Source organism: Phacochoerus africanus, chromosome 3, assembly GCF_016906955.1.
Source record: "Phacochoerus africanus isolate WHEZ1 chromosome 3, ROS_Pafr_v1, whole genome shotgun sequence".
Taxonomy (NCBI): domain Eukaryota; kingdom Metazoa; phylum Chordata; class Mammalia; order Artiodactyla; family Suidae; genus Phacochoerus; species Phacochoerus africanus.
In genome coordinates this window covers 55,697,600-55,707,995 of record NC_062546.1, presented here as the reverse complement: position 1 = coordinate 55,707,995, position 10,396 = coordinate 55,697,600, and the positions used below count along the sequence as shown (strand labels likewise).

The 10,396-nt window shown below is 37.6% G+C and overlaps 1 long non-coding RNA gene across 1 annotated transcript in view; it reads left to right on the top strand.

Annotated features, from left to right (window-relative positions):
- The first annotated feature begins 633 nt into the window (after window positions 1-633).
- Window positions 634-10,396, top strand: part of LOC125122131 (uncharacterized) — a 70,989-nt gene continuing 61,226 nt past the window's right edge. Inside the window, exon 1 of the long non-coding RNA XR_007133704.1 lies at window positions 634-719. This is a non-coding gene — a long non-coding RNA (uncharacterized LOC125122131). The remainder of the gene's footprint in view (window positions 720-10,396) is intronic.

The window sequence follows — 10,396 nt, the reverse complement described above, 5'->3', positions numbered from 1 at the left end:
GACAGCTTAGAGGATGCAGAAGGGGAGGGGAGATAGGAGAGGGATGGAGACCTCAAGACAGAACATGATTTGATTCAGTCAGACAAATATTTCTACAGCCTAGAGAAAGAATCTTCCTGGATTTCTTCATTGTTTCAGCGAATATTTATTGAATCCCTTCTACAAGTTTAGCTCTAAACAAAAGACATTGAAAAATGCCACAGCCCCAAAAATGCCTTCATAGACCTCACTTCTAGGTTTTCTGTGAGCTTAGATCTAATTTGGAGGTCTAAGATGCTAATCAAATAGCATGTGACATTTAACAGCTGTGCCGAAACCCAGACATTGAAGATGGTGTCACCGAGGTTCAATAGTTGATTCTAACAGAAGATTAAAAGTTCCTGAGTTGCAAGTCTAGATTTCTAGCTGAAACAAGGTTTCTTAATCTCAGCACTATAATTCTTCATATGTGGAGTGTCCTGTGCATTGTAGTAGAGCCTCCCTGGTCTTGCTGCCAGAGGCGGGTAGCAACTCCCAACCCCCAAGTTGTGACAACTAAAAACATCTAGAGAATTGCCAGATGTTCTCTGGAGGATGAAATCACCCAAGGAAGCGGCCTGAGTGAGAGAAAATACTATAGGCATGACTCACTGAGGTCCAGCTCTGGAGAGAGGAAGAAGAAGGTGGCTGGAGTTATGTGGAAACTCAGAGGAGTGAGAAGAAAAGAGGCCATAGTAAGGGTGAGTAGCAGTGGCTGTGTGAGTGAGGGGCCAGGAGAGTTGAAGTGATAGGGGAGTGTAAAGGCTGCTTTCAATGTCAACATGACTGGGCTAAGGAATGCCCAGACAGCTGGAGAAAGAGGATTACTGGGCGTGTATGTGAGGGTGTTTCCAGAAAAGACCAGCACTTGAATCAGGAGACCAAGAAAGGAAATGGCCCTCACTGATGTTAGGAGGCAACGATCTAATCTGTGGAGAGCTTGAATAGCATAAAAGGATGCAGGATGTGAGGATTTGCTCTCTTGTCTGAGCTGGAACAATCCTCTTCTGGGCTGGGCTATTGGCACTCCTGATTCTCGGGCCTTCTGGTGGGACTGAGTCACATCAGAAGCTATCTCCTCTTATATATATATTCGGTTGATTCTGTTTTTCTGGAGAACACTGACTAATCCAGGGTGTTGGTAATAGCATCAGATAGAACTTGGAAATCAGAAGACTTGGATTTGAACTTTGATCCTCTCTGTGTGACCTGAGTAAAACATTTACCTGCTGAGTCTCAACCACTTCCTCTGTAAAATGAGGGTAATATCACAGGTTGTTTGGTTGTATTGTAGAGTTAAATTCTGCATATTAAATTATTGTATACAATAAAATGTGCTCTACAAAAATAACACTTTTATTAAGTCTGAGCATACAGGAAGAGAAAAAGAAAGTCAAAGGTAAGGTAAAAACTTTAGCAATTCCACAATGAATTTCATATGCATGCTTTGGAACATATGCAACACTTCAAAGATGAGTAAGTTAGTAAAACCTCAACTTTTTTAGATCTGTTTCTAAAAACTTGCAAATGCTTTCAATGCTCTCTGCATAATCATGATGGAAGACAGATTTTCACAAAATCAGACTAGAGAGCTTGGATAGTGGCCTAAAATTATGTGTTCTTTTTTTGTGTCTTGTGAATTTAGAAATAGGACATTTCTGGTTTATTTTAATGTGTTTAAATGTGTGTAAAATATAGCTATATCTGTGCCCAAAAAAATCCTGTGTTTTTACCACCCTCATGGTCTACATGGACTAAAAATACAATACTTTTCCAAAAGGGTTTCAATGCCTAGATCCTGCCTGTCTTTTATTGTCAATGTATAAACTCCAGGTGACATAGGTTTATGATGGAAATGCTGACAGTCTTTTTGATCTACCAGTTCTAACATTCTAACTTGCAGCCCTGCCTAACACCACTGTTAAAGGTTATTCAGAATGATCTTTCAAAAAGGACTCTGAGAAGGTGCATTTAGATGAATTCACACCACAAAAACAAGACGTATTGACATTTAAATTAGTCCAAGATGGTACTCTTTTGGTCTTAATTCTAGGCCGATGTCAAGCTGGTTTTTTATTTTATTTTTTTTAGGGCCTCACTCGTGGCATATGAAGTTCCCAGGTTAGAGGTTGAATTGGAGCTACAGCTCCCAGTCTACACCACAGCCACAGCAATGCAGGAGCCAAGCCACATCTGCAACTTACACCACAGCTCACAGCAACATTGGACCCTTTGCCCACTGAGCGAGGCCAGGGATCAAACCTGTGTATTCATGGATATTAGTCAGGTTTGTTACCTCTGAGCCACAGTGGGAACTCCCAATGTCAATCTGTTTTGAGTTTTAAATGTGACCTTCTCCAAGTGGGTGTGGAAAATCCTTTTTTAAAATGTATGTAAAATATTGCAACTATTCTTTTTGATTAAATCTGCCTTCAATCATCTACATATTCCTGTCCCCAGTGGTCCATTGGATGCATGACTGTCTTATCACTCTCCTGATGTGTTCTTGTGTGCACTTCATGGGTAGAGAAAAAGGTTCATTTTGGCTTATACTTGGCATTAGGGTTTGTACTTGTTTATGCATAATTATCCCAAACCAAACAGACCTCTATGTGTTAAGAAAACCATCAGAATATCAAGACCAAGGATAAAAGATTGCCTGGAAGTATTAGAAAAATCATTCATGTTACTTTCTTCTTTCTTTCTTAGAGATTTTTTTTTAACATGAAAACTGGTGATATGTATGTACTGAAGTTGAACAAATTCAGTAAATTTTTAGTTTCACATAATTTTCATTAATATAAACATTTACTTGCTATTTGAACTTCAGAATTGGCACCAAGCTACAACGATTACCAATTTTTAATCTTCTGGAGCTTTGTGTACATGACAGAACTGAGCACTGGAAGATAACAAATCAATATAGAAAGCTTTATAGTATAATTTCCCAACCCCCTTATTAAGACTTTTTTATAAAATATAAAAGATGTAATTTCTATATACCCATACATGATGCTACAATCGTTTTTCTAGTTTGTCTTTCTTGCCTATAAAGTTGTAAAGTAATTCACTTATTTGTCTCTGAATGACAGTAAAATTTCTATTATTATAAAGGATTTTACTGAAAAGATGCACATTAAAATAAACCAGAAACACTGAAGCAATTTTTTCAGTGGAATTCATGTTCCTATCTTTTTAAAAATGGTCACATGAAATAAGAAAGATAATGAATATCCTTGGTGATATTTTTGCTATTCAGAAGACACATCTTCCATGTACTAAATCTTCTCTTATCAAGTAAAATTTGCTATAGCTTCAATGCAGAGAGCTCTTTTCAATTATTCTTTGAAGTTCTTATGTTTGGATTTTCACATTCTAAACACAAAGGCCTTTTTATAGGCTCTATTCTTTTTTTAAAGTCTGCTATATTATTCTGAACATTGTGTATATTGCCCATTATTTGTTTGCAGACCTTCTGGACATTTTCCCCAGTACCATACAAATTGGATCCCCAGAGATTTTTCTACTGAATACCTCTTTCATTACTGTTTCTTCTATTTATTTCTAAAAACATGTTAATATTGGATAGTACCCTAAGATTGGAGTGTTCTCCCTGATTATGGTACATGAACACATTTTCAAGAAAAAAGATAACTGCAATTTTTAGGCCAACTGTATGTAAGCCAGGAATGAGATGCAGTGAAGTAGGAAGAGAATGTATTATGACTTTGATGTTTATGGAAATTCCATAATTTTTTTAATGTTGTGCTTTGAGTGCACAGTCCTACAGCTGCCAGCCTTGCTCGGCAATGATCTGCTCTATTTTAAGCTGCTGTTTCTAGTCCTGATTTCTAAGACCGTTATGGTTGTATGTGTCTATGTCTATGTCTATACACATATGCATATGGAGAGAGAGAGAGTGAGAGAGAAAGTGAGCTCAGAGGTGAGGCAGCAGAACACGCCTCTATTTTCTACAACCTTTTTCTACAACTTTTCTCACTTTATCCCAATTGTTACCATTTTTGTCTGCAAGAATGCTGTTATTTTTCTCACTCAAACTTCCAATGTTTGAAAATGCTCCTGTTTATAATTTGCCACTTGTATCTTAAACATAATTTATCTCTTTCACCTGAAGTCCAACACCATGAATTAGTTTTAAGTCCATCACCATCATTTTTTTTTTTCTTTTTAGGGCCACACCCATAGCATATGGAAGTTCCCAGGCTAGGAGTCGAATCAGAGCTACACCTGCTGGTCTACACCATAGCCACAGCCAATGCAAGATTTGAGCTGTATCCACAACCTACACCACAGCTCATGGCAACACCGAATCATTAATCCACTGAGCAAGGCCAGGGATCAAACCCACATCCTCATGGATCCTAGTCAGGTTCATTAACTGCTGAACCACGAGGGGAACTCCAACCATCATTAATAGTAACAAGCCAAAGCGTGGATAAATATTGCATAGTATAATACAACCATTTTATGTGTTACATTGCTTCTAAATATTTGACTATCATATAGTTTTTCAACAATTCTAACCTAACTCCTTCTCTTAAATATTGCTTTTGATTAAAAACTAATTTTCCCACTTGCATATGCGTCCCCAATATCCTGTGACTGAATTTGTTTTTTGTCTTTTTTTTTTTTAAGGCAATCCCCACGGCATTTGGAGATTCCCAGGCGAGGGGTCCAATGTCCAATCAGAGATGTAGCCACTAGCCTACACCACAGCCACAGCAACACCAGATCTGAGCCACGTCTTCAAACTACACCACAGCTCACAGCAATGCTGGATCCTTAAGCCACTGAGCAAGGCCAGGGATCGAACCCTCAACCTCATGGTTCCTAGTTGGATTTGTTTCCACTGAACAATGGGAACTCCTGTGACTGAGTTTATTCTCTATCCATATTCTCTCTCTTAACTGATTCTATATTTAAAAAATTATTTTCAGCATTCATATTTAATCCATATGCATAATTTCTATCATTCAGTGAGTCATTTAAAGTTATTTTGGTGGGAAGTTATAGGAAAAATAACTTAGAAAAGTGGCTGCTTTGGCTCCTGCAACTAACATACCTTGCCATGGAAGTATCTATGCAGAAGCTCAAACTAGTGAGAAACCAAGTGGGTTGTGGGGGAGGATGGAGGTAGTGCAGTTAGATCTCCCTACCAAGGGGGATAGTTTATCACTTACATTGATTAAAATCATGGGTGTGTAATTATAATAGAAAACACTACCTGGTGTATTTTTTTCACTTCTAAGAATTCTTTCTTCTTGGTATAATTAATCTTTTAGTAATTATGCATTATTACTATTACTATCTATTAAGTAAGTATTAAGTATTTACATGAATTTAAAGTGTCAAAGTAGATTCAGAGAATTAGAGCTTCCATCCTTGTCTGAATACCCTATTCAGTCTGTCTCCCTTTAGATAACCCTTATGTCTTTTTAAAACTACAGGTGGTTATATCTATTTAGCGCACCCCCCCCATGTATAGACATATATGTGCTATAAGTATGTCATAGAATTTTCTCACTTTTCTACAACAAAGGGAGCTATACAATAAGCACTGTTCTGCATTTTTTTTTTTCGCATTATACTCTGGTGATGTTACCATGTCAGTTAACAGAGTCTTCGTTCATTTTTTACAGTTGCATTACATTGTACATCATTATACAGTGGTGAGTTACACAGCTGGGCCATTTTCTTTTAACGAAATAAAAGCTGTAATAATAATAAAAATATGTTTTAATTATTAAGAAAAATTATTTTAAATATTATAGGGACATACAAATATATTCCTTTATCTCCACAACAACTCCCTTTATGTGAGTTCCTATTTGGAAAATATCTCTACTCAGCTGTAATCATTATTAACATTTTTGAGAGCAATTCCCTCTTATCCAATTCCCAATCTAAACCCCAAAGTGAAAATACTTGAGGGAAGTTTCCCCTTTCTCTTATCAGCAAAACTTTTCCTCATGAGTTGATGTTGGTGTAAAAAATTACACCCCATTTTTCTTTTTTTAAATCAAAAACATTACTGACATTACTGACAGGGAGTTCCCTTCATGGCTCAGAGGAAACAAATCCAACCAGCATCAATGAGGATGTGGGTTCGATCCCTGGCCTTGCTCAGTGGGTTAAGGATCCAGCATTGCTGTGAGCTGTGGTGTAGGCTGCAGATGAGGTTCAGATCTGGTGTTGCTGTGGCTGTGGTATAGGCCTGCAGCTGTAGCTCTGTTTCAACCTCTAGACCATGAACTTACACGTGCAGCCCTAAAAAAAAAAGCATAAAAAAAAAATCACTGACAGGCATATTTAGTTGTTTGACAACTTTTGATTTTGTTTAAGAATCCTAATCAGGACCGCCTGTTATAGGTCACAGGCAAGGAATCTGACTAGTATCCATGAGGACACTGGTTCCATCCCTGGCCTCGATCAGTGGGTTAAGGATCCGGCGTTGCCGTGAGCTATGGTGTAGGTTGCAGTCGGGCTCAGATCCCATGTTGCTATGGCTGTGGTGTAGGCCGGCAGTTGTAGCTTGGATTCGACCTCTAGCCTGGGAACCTCCATGTGCCGCAGGTGCAGTCCTAAAGAGACAAAAAAAAAAAAAAAAAGAGAGAGAGAGAATCCTGATCAATTAATGTCCCGCTTCATTGTAGCTTCTTACTGCATAGCATGGTTCTCTGCCCATGCTGCTCCCCTCCGCCTAGGATACTGGAATTCACCCTGTCATGCTTAGCTAATGGGCTCCTGTTCTGAAGAACTTATTTTTGATCTATCCCTTCAGGGACGAAATTAGGGGCTTCTCCTTGACACTGTAAAAACACTGCGTATGTCACTCTTAGCACTTATCACACTAAGTCGTTTACTTGTTTGCTCCCCTCTTATCTGATCAAAGTTCCTCTGGAACAGTCCTGGGTCACGGTACTCAACACCTTCAACACTTAACATGGTCTCAGCAAGGTCGGTGCCTCCGAATGTCATCTTTTCAGATGGTTAATTGTATCACATCTCTTTTTATACGCCTAAAACGATGCCTACACATAGATGGAATATACAACATCTGTCTTGAACTGCAAAGTTTAAACTCCTAAAGGGACATTAACATCTATTTAGGTTCACTTAACATTAATACCTCTACTTTTGCTTAATGTTATAAAAAGAGGATTTACCAAAATTTTTCAATTATAGAAAATGGGTATGGGATAGAGTCTATGGGTTTGGAAAAACAACAATAACAGCACATTACTCATAGATAATGAGATTTTGTTTATCTTTTTCCCCTAGCCTGCAGCTACAGTATTGTTGCTGGGTCATTCTGCCAAGCATTCTAAAGCATTTATCTCTCATTGAGTTGAACAGAATGCAGAACTTTCCTTCTGACCATAGGAACAAAACTTTTTTTCTAAAAAAACAGTGTCTAGATAATTGGAGGGTGACTGTGTTCTCAGACATTTATAGAATAAATAACATTGAGAAAATAAATATAAATTTTTTCTCTTAGATTTCCTTTGATCATTTTTAACAAGATTGTATTCTTTTTTTTTTTTTTTCTGGCCTAAATATTGTATTACTCACTCTGAAATACCCTCATAAAAGTTCATAAAATTCTTGCATTAATTACTTGCACTTCAGAAAATAGCATCTGTTCTGTGAACTATGAATAGTAGAAACATATTGTCAAGAGCAGAATGTAGACTTTTTCTATTTTAAAACTGGATTGAATAGGAATATACTATATAGGAAAGGAAAGCATAATACTCCACATAATAACTTCATGATGGAAGTGAGCTATGTATTTCCTTCTACAAAGCCTGAGGTAAAATAGTTGCCATAAAATAACAAAGATAATATTTTTCCTCAAAGAATCTCTGTATCATTTTAGTCATACCTATACACTTTTCATAAATTTGCTATTAAAAATGGCTAATGAAAATAATGGTTCTTTGGTATTGGTAAAAAGTCAATATGTTGATTCTGGTGTTTTCTTAGACTTTATGGATAGTAAAAGAAAAATCCTCGCTTTTTACCTTTAATTAAGAATTAGCATCAGCAAAAATAGTTTGTTATTACCTTCTTTCTGGGACTGTTTCCAAGTTTTAGAGATAATTTGTTTTTAGGAAATCCAAAAGAGATAAGATGCCATTACAATTACATTAGCTACATATTTCTATCACTACTGATATAAAAATCACATTATTTAAATAACTATATGTAATTATACACTGATTTTTTGCTGAGGCTGGTTCAGATTTTTTCATATGTTGGATTTCTTCCAATTGCCCTTTCATATCCACCCTTCACCCAGCTCTACCTGCTTTCTTTTTTTTTTTTTTTTTTTTTTTAGGGCCTCACCCGTGGCATATGGAAGTTCCCGGGCTAGGGGGTCGAATCAGAGCTGTGGCTGCTGGCCTGCACCACAGCCACAGCAGCATGGGATCAGAGCTGCATCTGCGACCTACACTGCAGCTCACGGCAACGCTGGATCCTTAACCCACTGAGCAAGGCTAGGGATCGCACCCACATCCTAGTTGGGTTCACTTCCGCTGGGAACTCCCTCTACTGGCTTTCTACCCCTAGGAGTCCAAGTAATACAAACTAAATCAATGGGCTTGCTTCCTGACTTGCGCTTGAACCTGGCTGATGCGAGGCATCAGTAGGAAATCGTGGCAGAAGGAAAGTGAGATCAGGCTTTTTATTTCTCTGGCTTTCTCTCTGCTAGGTATCTGTGGGCAAGCTTTGCATGTCCAGAAAAGACCACAGCTCTTCTCTGGCAGCCTTCTCTGTACAAGATTCTTCAGATTTTGGTAAAAAAACATCCCCGCTTTGCTCCTGCAGGCCTTGTCTTAGAAGCAACTTCCTGCTACTAGTCCCAGCTATGACTCAATCCTGTGTAGCTTTTCTTAAACCCTACCTATGGCTTTGTAAATACAGACATACCTTGTTTTACTGTGTTTCATTTTATTATGCATCACAGATATTGTATTTTATATAAACTGAAGTTTTGTGGCAACCCTGCATCGGAGGGGCCATTTTTTCCAACAGGCTTTGTGCCCTCCGGGTCCCCGCATCACATATTGGTAATTCTCACAATATTTTAAACCTTTAAAATTATTATTATATTTGTTAGGGTGATCTGTAATTGGTGATCTTTGGTGATACTATTGTAATTAACTTTTTATTTTGTATTTTTTAATTAAGGTAGGTACTTTTTTAGACATAATGCTATTGCAGACAATAAAGTGTGAACATAACTTTTTACATGTACTGGGAAGCCAAAAAATTCTTGGGACTCACTTTATTGCAATATTTGCTTTATTGTGGTGATCTGGAATCAAAACCACAATTCTCTGAGGTATGCCTATAGTCTTCTACTAAATTCTCCTCAAAATACCCAATTTGAGCGAGTGGTCTGTTTCGAGGCACGACTCGGACTGATACATACACTATTTTTGAGTGTTTCCTTTGATATTCGGTCCTTTAGTTTCTATGGAGATTTATTAGTGTTCATAGGTATGGTGTCAGAATAGACACTTAATAGTAAATTTGCAGACAGCCAAGGCACAAGTAAAAATGAGGAATAGCCATCCAAGATGCACTATCTGCCATAGACTTTGTAGTCTATAAACTTTAGTCAGAAGCAGCGTATCTCATTCAGAATCACATTTCTCATTTTCAGGACACAATTACAATTAGCTTGGCTCTCCGTTTGCCCTCCCTAAGACATTTTAGAAGCTACAAATTGGAATGCAAGAGCTTAAAAGCACACTAATAGCGAAATTTAATGACAGATGACAGCCAAACAGCAAGAAAAGTGACAGAAAATATAAATAGAAGACAAGCCTTAAAAAACACAGCTGTCCAGAGCAAAAGGAAAAAAGTAAACATTTCTAGACACCTTGATAGACCCCGGAAACATCATCACATTAATCCAAAGGACAAACTCACGTCCATAATGGTGATCCCTGGCTAGACTGCGCTGCATCTAATAACACAGGTGAGCATAAAATATGTTAGGAAAAAAAAAACCTGTCACACTATTTTTGTACTTTCAGTAGGGGAATGAGGTGAATTTACAATTTACATCAGAATTTTACACAGATGTATACATCACATAGAGTCAATAGCATGAATTTAATTCTATTTTCATTTATTTCTGGTTTACTACTTGTATTTAATCACTCTACCTCTACCTCAATTTTTGACCATTCCAGTGTACTTAAATGTGTTCCAACTGTTTGCTTGCTCAGTTTCTTTCTTTCCTTTTTTTTTGTCTTTTTGCCTTTTCTATGGCTGCTCCGGCGGCGTATGGAAGTTCCCAGGCTTGGGGTCGAATCAGAGCTACAGCTGCTGGCCTACAACA